The sequence below is a fragment of the Bos indicus genome, chromosome 24 (genome assembly GCF_029378745.1).
Source record: "Bos indicus isolate NIAB-ARS_2022 breed Sahiwal x Tharparkar chromosome 24, NIAB-ARS_B.indTharparkar_mat_pri_1.0, whole genome shotgun sequence".
Lineage (NCBI taxonomy): Eukaryota > Metazoa > Chordata > Mammalia > Artiodactyla > Bovidae > Bos > Bos indicus.
The window spans coordinates 56,049,802-56,057,214 of NC_091783.1; the positions used below are offsets into that span (position 1 = coordinate 56,049,802).

Genomic DNA, 7,413 nt, shown 5'->3' on the forward strand with positions numbered 1-7,413 from the left:
GTCATGTATGGATGTGAGAGTTGGACTATACGGAAAGCTGAGTGCCAAAGAATTGATGCTTTTGAACTGTGGTGCTGGAGAAGACTCTTGAGAGTCCCTTGGACTGCAAGGAGATCTAACCGGTCCATCCTAAAGGAGATCAGTCCTGAGTGTTCATTGGAAGGACTGATGTTGAAGCTGAAATTCCAATACTTTGGCTACCTGATGCAAAGAACTGACTCATTGGAAAAGACACTGATGCTGGAAAAGATTGAAGAAGGGAGGAGAAAGGGACAACAGAGGATGAGATGGTTGGATGGCATCACTGACTCAATGGACATGAGTCTGAGTGAACTCCGGGAGTTGGTGATGGACAAGGAGGCCTGGTGTGCTGTGGTCCATGGGGTCACAAAGAGTCGGACACGACTGAGCGACTGAACTGAACTAAACTGAGTACTAACACTTAGAGCAGAGGATTGGCAAAGAAGCTTTGCCAAAGGGGAAGAAACCTAACATAGGGGTGCCTCCTCTGGGCTCCCTGTGCTGCAGACATGACCTCCTTTACACTGTCCAAGGGCTCTTCCATGAGTATCACCAATCCATTCTCAGAAGAGGAAGTGTGTAAATGTAAGATGGTCGGACCTCCTCTGCATCAGGTCCTCCTAGAATGGGTGAGGAAAAGTCTCCCAAACCAGACTGCAGGATCAAATCGTCTTCCTGGGAGTAACTCCAAGAGCTAAAACAATGACACTGAACAGCAAACGTCTGAGCAGAGAAGACAAAGAAGAAACTGTGGGGCCAAAAAGGGAGAGGGTGGGGAGACGGCGCCAGGCTGGAGGGCCCCGAGCCTGGTTTAGGGGAGGATGATGTCACCTGACTAAACGGGGAGGTCAGGACAGGTGGAGGCTCTGTTCCCAAGACACCAGAAGCCATGACTGCCACTCGCTCTTGGCCTTCTGAATTCCCAGAAGCAGAGGGAGACATGACTTGAGCTTTGCTCTAGGCCAGCCCTTTGGGGGCAGGAGGAGAAGGGGACGACAGAGGATGAGATGGCTGGATGGCATCACTGACTCGATGGACGTGAGTCTCAGTGAACTCCAGGAGTTGGTGATGGACAGGGAGGCCTGGCGTGCTGCGATTCATGGGGTTGCAAAGAGTCAGACACGACTGAGCGACTGATCTGATCTGATCTGATCTGAAGGACAAGCACCTTGATTCTGGAAGGACTGTGCCAATGCCACCCTGACTTTCCTATGCTGTCTGGGGCTAAGTGCAGGCTTCTGGTAATCTGTTCTCTTCCCACTAATCCACACTCACGGCCAGGTTTCTCAGCATCTTCATTGTTCAAGTGAGGGGAGGGCTTGAGGCCCCCTATGTGAACACTGAAGCCTGCTTGACTGTCGTGACACAGAACACAAAACAGGGTAAGGGAAACAAACCCTGCGCATCAGCAGCTATAAATAAAAGCCCCAAACTAGCGAAAGTTTCTAGATCTCCTTTTTATTTAAATGTTCCTCATTTATATGCAACCAATTCACAAAAGCCCACACACCAATCTGTAACGCACCTGGTATTGTGAGAAATTGCCAGTTTGGTGGTGTCATGCTTTTTCCCCCACAATAAAAGCTGCACAATGTCATGTCCTCAGGGTACATCAGTCCCCTTCCCTCTTTCCTTCTGAATCCCCCAAAGAGGTAGGTTTATAAAATACACCCAACAAAATGGGCTGTTTATTCCCTGTCATTCTGGGAACGCCCATTCAGGAGCAGTTTAGAGAGCAGGTATGTATAATAGCTCTCTCTGGCATGCCCTCGGATCATACCTAAATCTGGTGTGGTTGGCTAAGGCAGCTATAACAAAATTCCAGAGCCCAGGTAGCTTAAACAACAGATATTTATTGTATGACTGTCTGCAGGCTTGAGGTCAAGGGCAAGGTGTCGGAAAGACTGGTTTCCTCTGAGGCCTCTTCCTTGGCGTGTAGACAGTCATCTTCTCCCTGTGCCTGCACATCTTGCCTTCCCTCTGTGTGTATTTTGTGTCCGAATTTCCCCTCTTATAAAGACATTGTTCATACTAGACTAGGACCCACTCTAACGATCTCATTTTAAATTGGGTTTCCATGGTGGCTCAAATGGTAAAGAATCTGCCTGCCATGCAGGAGACCTGGATTCAATCCTTGGATCAGGAAGATCCCCTGGAGTAGGAAATGGCAACCCACTCCAGTATTCTTGCCTGGAGAACTTCATGGACAAAGAAACCTGGTGGGCTACAGTCCATGGGGTTGCAAAGAGTCAGACATGGCTGAGCGACTAACACTACCCTACTATACCTCCTAAAGACCCTATCTCCAATTACAGTCACATTCTGACGTGCTGGGGGTTGGGACTTATTAACCTGGAGGGGACACAATTCACTTCCTAACCCTGGTTTTCCCCCACCGCCTCCAATTTTTGTCTTCTTGCTGGCAAAATAGATTTATTCCATCTTGACAGCCCCCAGATTCTTAACCCTTCCACCTTCAACTCTAAGAGGTCTACCTCAAATAACTTGAAGGGCTGAAATTTGAAGAGGCAGAAAGGGATCAAAGTAATTGTCATTCTCATCAAAACATGGAATCTAGTCCCGGTTTTCAGCACCACAGAGAGAAATGCTGGCTAACTGGGCTACTTCCGACAGGAGACTTGTGAAACTCAGGACTCATTTAGGAGAAAGGGAATCTATTTTTCCTGAGTCAACTGCACAGAAGTTTCCGGGTGAAATGGGTGAGTGTCTATGGCAAAGGAGAATGCATTGCTTATCACCTCTTGTTCGAAAGGAGCTGATCGCCTTTGTTCTAGGAAGGAATACAGGGAGCTGATTTAGTTTACTGAGGGTAAAAAGAGTCAGTGGACAGCTGGAGTGAAACTTAGCAGTTCACCTGTTTTTTCTATCATCAACAGCAGAAAGTGTATCAAGGACCGCAAAGTTAGACGCCACTGGAAAACCCAGGTTCTGTGGAAAAAACCGTCTCTCTGAAATTGAGAAGTGCCGGGGGAGCCTGATCAGATTGAAAATAAGCAGCTGCTTCGCGTGCTTTTCCTAGAACAGATGCGGGGGGAACCGCCGTCGACATTGAGGAAACCTCAATGCTATCGGTGCCACATCGGAGAACGTTCTCTGGAACGCTTGCCCTCAGCGCGATTCCGGCAGATCCCATCCACAGAGGAAGACTCTGGGCTTCCCATCACCCTCTGCCAGCGGTCCAGAGTTCAGCTTCTGCTTCTGCCTGTCCCAAGGGGCGTTTGCAGGCCGAGTTCATTTTCAGGGGTGCGAGGCTGGTAACCTTGTCATTAAGGAGCCACCTTTATGTCTGATTCACACACCTACCTAGATGCCTACGATTTCTGAATCATAACATTTTGAATGTACAATTGAACCCTTGAGCCAGGCTCGCCACAGCAGATAGAACTTCCCAGAGGAGGTGAAGGGAGAGGTGTGGATGGTCTTGGAAGTTCTCCTGTTTGGCTCAATGCTGTTCTGGTGCTTTAAGAAATCACATTCTACACTCAATTCTACAGAGACAGAAAAACCAAGTTAGAGGTTTGATAAGGGAGAGAGGAATGGGGCTTTAGGGCTTAAGAAACATACATATGTAAACACACACACATGTGTGCATGTGTGTTTACTGACATATATATATGTATATATATATATATCTCCTTCAATGCAGGAGACATGGGTTTGATCCCTGGGTGGGGAAGATCCTCTGGAGAAGGAAATGCCAACCCACTTCAGTATTCTTGCCTGGAGAATCCCATGGACAAAGGAGCCTGGTGGGCTACAGTCCATGGAGTCTCAAGAGTCAGACATGACTTAGCGACTCAACCATCACCACCACCACCTATAAAATATATATTATATATAATCATACATGCACATACATGCTTACATAAACATATACACAAACATATACTACATTCATTTTTAGAGAGAGAACAAGAGGCAGCTTGAGAACAGCAATCATGCCCCAGTTTGCCCATCTCGAAACTTTCTTAGATGGATTTGTCAGGTTGACAAATGGCCCCCACTCAGGGCAGACCCGGCAGACGACAAGCACAGGCAGGGCTCCTGCCCGCACCTCCCGTAAGCCAACTGTGGAATGCAGGGAGCCTACACTGGGCAGAACCAGCGGACTAAAAATACCGCCCGGCCCATCTCTCTGGGGATTCGCTTCCAGGCCACAGGGGCCCTGAGCCCTGGCCCTGCCTGGGGGAAGCGCAGGGGCCTCCATCCGCCCCAGAGCTAATTGCCAAGGACCCGGCCAGGCAGCTGCTGGGCCCCGGCTCTCGGTTTGTAAGAACCTTGCAAAGGCAGTGGTTCTAACTTCAGATCTTCTCTCCAAACTTTGATCTTCCAGCGCTGCTTGGCTTTAGGCAAAACATAAACTTGAGAGCTGCAACATGTTTTTCAAATTTTATTCTCCTGGCAGTTTTAGAATAAGGACAGGAATTATTTTCAAATGAGAATTTTTGACTGCATAACACAGGCTTCCAAAATTAAGCAGAAGCACATGGTGGCTCTTATTATTAAATTTCCCCTGGAAAACAATGGTTCAGATTATGGGAGGGGGAAGCAGTTTGATAAAACTTTGAAATGTGAAGCCTAAAGTTTAAAATAAATAAAAAATAGCTCTGGCCTTTTTTTTTTTCAAAGATCATCACAGAGTTTTTCCAGCCCTGCCATTATTATTCTGTATCTGCCAATGGCTCAAAAATTGAATGCTTGGGGTTTAAAATATAAATGACAGTTTGTCAAGCTGAAAACCGGGTGCTAAAGGGGTTCCTGAAGTACAGAGAATAATTTGGGCTGCCCGATTAGAGTGTCTCCCCAGAAAGCATGCTTTTAAGAAAGTAAAGCTAGAGCTTAACTGTATTCCTGTCTGCACCTGATTCTGAGTTGTGTTGAGCGAGCACAACTTCCTTCTGGCAAGGTGTGCTGTGCATTCCAAGCCTGCTTTTGGCCAATGGCATTCAGTGTGGCCTCAGCTAGGGCCATTGGCATCTTCTAGCAGCAAAATAAATCAACACGTCGCTTTCTTCTCCTCCCCAAGCCATTCCCAGACAGGATTTGGGAAGAGGCTGTTCTCAGAGGCTGTAGTATCTCAGACCTCTCAGGCACTACTTAATTCTCCCTTCCCTTCCAAGATAACATCAGTTGCTACCTTCTTGATGGAGCTTTTCTGATGACCTCATTCAAGTTTCCCCGTGTCCCTCTCAGCCCACATCCTCATCGTGTGTATCACTCACTTGGAACTCATGATTTCCTGCTGGACGTGGTCAGTGATCTCAAAGCTGTGGCTTTTCCCTTCCCAGCTCCTTTCTAAAGCCTGCAGTGGTGGGAACCAGCTCTCTTCACCTTCGGCATCCCGCATTGGGCCTAGCTCAGTGCCCTGGGCCTGCGCCTGGGTTCCTGGGCTGGGGACAGCAGGGGACAGTCACAGATCTCTGATCATAACAAGAACTTATCTTCTAGCATCACCCAGAGGACGCCCTGGGCAACAGACTCAAAGGGAAACAAAACAAAACCAAACTCTGCACTTCCTTCCCACTGCTGCCCTAAAAGAGGACCCATTGGGGCCGTTTGCTGGAGGATGGGCAGCCAGCTGGGCTCTCTGGGGAGATGGCAAACACCACTGTGACCACGCAGCAAGACAGAAAAAAGGAAGGGAAGGTGAGGGAGCGGAGGTCCCCACTCTGATTCTGCAAATGACTTTTTTTTTTAACTTTTGTCAGTTCTCATAACCGCCTTCCACCTTCGAGATCTAGCTCATGGTTAAGCTTCTCTGATTAAAGGCATGGTTTCCACACAGTGTATTTTCGGTCATAATGATATCTACCCCCTGCATCACACACACGCAGCAACTTCCCATGCCATCTCTGCGGCATTTTAAAACAGTATTAATACCAGTTGTAGGCAAACAAGAACATCATTCACAAACTTTGTTTACGTAACTGAACTCCAGTTTGGAATGATTTCCTTTTCAGTTATAAGAAACGTCTCTTCCTTTTTCAAATAGCCAGCCTAATAGGCTCCTTCAACATTTCGGGTAGGAATTTCACTGCCTGGATTAGGGGAAGACATCATGGGTGCAGAGAGAGAACTTTGCCCGGGTGTCATGAGTGGTTTAAGGCCTGGCCCCTCAAAGTACGGTCTCAGTGTCGTCGTCTGGGAGTTGGTTAGAAACGTGGCATGTCATTTTTTACTCCAGACTCTCTGAGTCAGAAGCTCTACTTTTATTATTTTTTATTTTTATTTTTCCCTTGTTTAAAAAATTTTTTTTTAATTTGGAGTATAATTGCTTAACAATGCTGTGTCAGTTTCTGCTGTACGACAACATGATCAGCTACACGAGTACACATGTCTGCTCCCTCTTGGACCTCCCTCCCATCTCCCACCCTTCTCGGTCATCACAGAGCAATGAGCAGAGCTCCCTGTGCTATACAGCAGCTTCCCAAGAATCTCCACTTTTAACGTGATTCCCAGAGATTCATACACAGGTTAATACTGATTATAAGCATCCTCTACACACTCTTTCTCAACTGAAAAGCTTTTTCCCCACCAATCTGTCATTTCTTCCAAGAATGGTCATTGTAGAGATTTATAAGATGGAGGTTTACTCATGTTGTTTTTTAAGTGGCAAATTCACCCAAGAGAATTTATTAAGGCAAATCAGCTACCAGGACTGAGATGCCCAAGTGGACTCAGTTGCTCTTTTCAGTGGTGAAAGTACCTTTGCAAGTGATTGAAAGAAGGAGCGACAGCTTTGCACCCTCTAAGACAGGGCACCGGAGAAGGCAATGGCACCCCACTCCAGTTCTCTTGCCTGGAAAATCCCACGGATGGAAGAGCCTGGTGGGCTGCAGTCCATGGGGTCACACAGAGTCGAACACGACTGAAGTGACTTAGCAGGACAGGGCACGGGGAGTCCCCAGGTACTCAGATGTGGTCCGGGAGGGCTTCTCACCTGCCCCAGGCTGTGTGGATCCAGATGTGGGAAACAGAATCCCCACGGTGGTGGACTTTCAATAGTAATAAAATAATGCTTTCCTGGTGGCTCAGATAGTAAAGAATCTGCCCGCAATGCAGGAGACCTGGGTTCAATCCTCAAGTCAGGAAGATCCCCTGGAGAAGGGAATGGCTACCACCTCCAGTATTCTTGCCTAGAGAATTCCATGGACAGAGCAGCCTGGTGGACTATGGTCCATGGGGTTGCAAAGAGCTGGACATGACTTAATGATTAACACTTTCAACCTTCCCAAATGGGCAACCAAATCCAGGAGGGACTGAGAGTCAGAGAAGAGAGTCAGGGAGCCAGTGAGGATGAAAGAAAGAGAGAGCAGGTTGAAATGGGCAAGTCAGGGAGTGAACGGGTCAAGGCCAGAGATGTTGGCCTGT

General features: G+C 47.6%; 1 long non-coding RNA gene across 1 annotated transcript; it reads right to left on the reverse strand.

Annotated features, from left to right (window-relative positions):
• Positions 1–1,854: 1,854 nt before the first annotated feature.
• LOC139179490 (uncharacterized) lies at positions 1,855–7,199 on the reverse strand. The gene is made up of 2 exons (XR_011563855.1): positions 6,983–7,199; positions 1,855–3,530 (listed from the first exon to the last, which is right to left on the reverse strand). It is a non-coding gene; the product is annotated as an uncharacterized lncRNA (long non-coding RNA).
• Between the last annotated feature and the right edge of the window lie 214 nt (positions 7,200–7,413).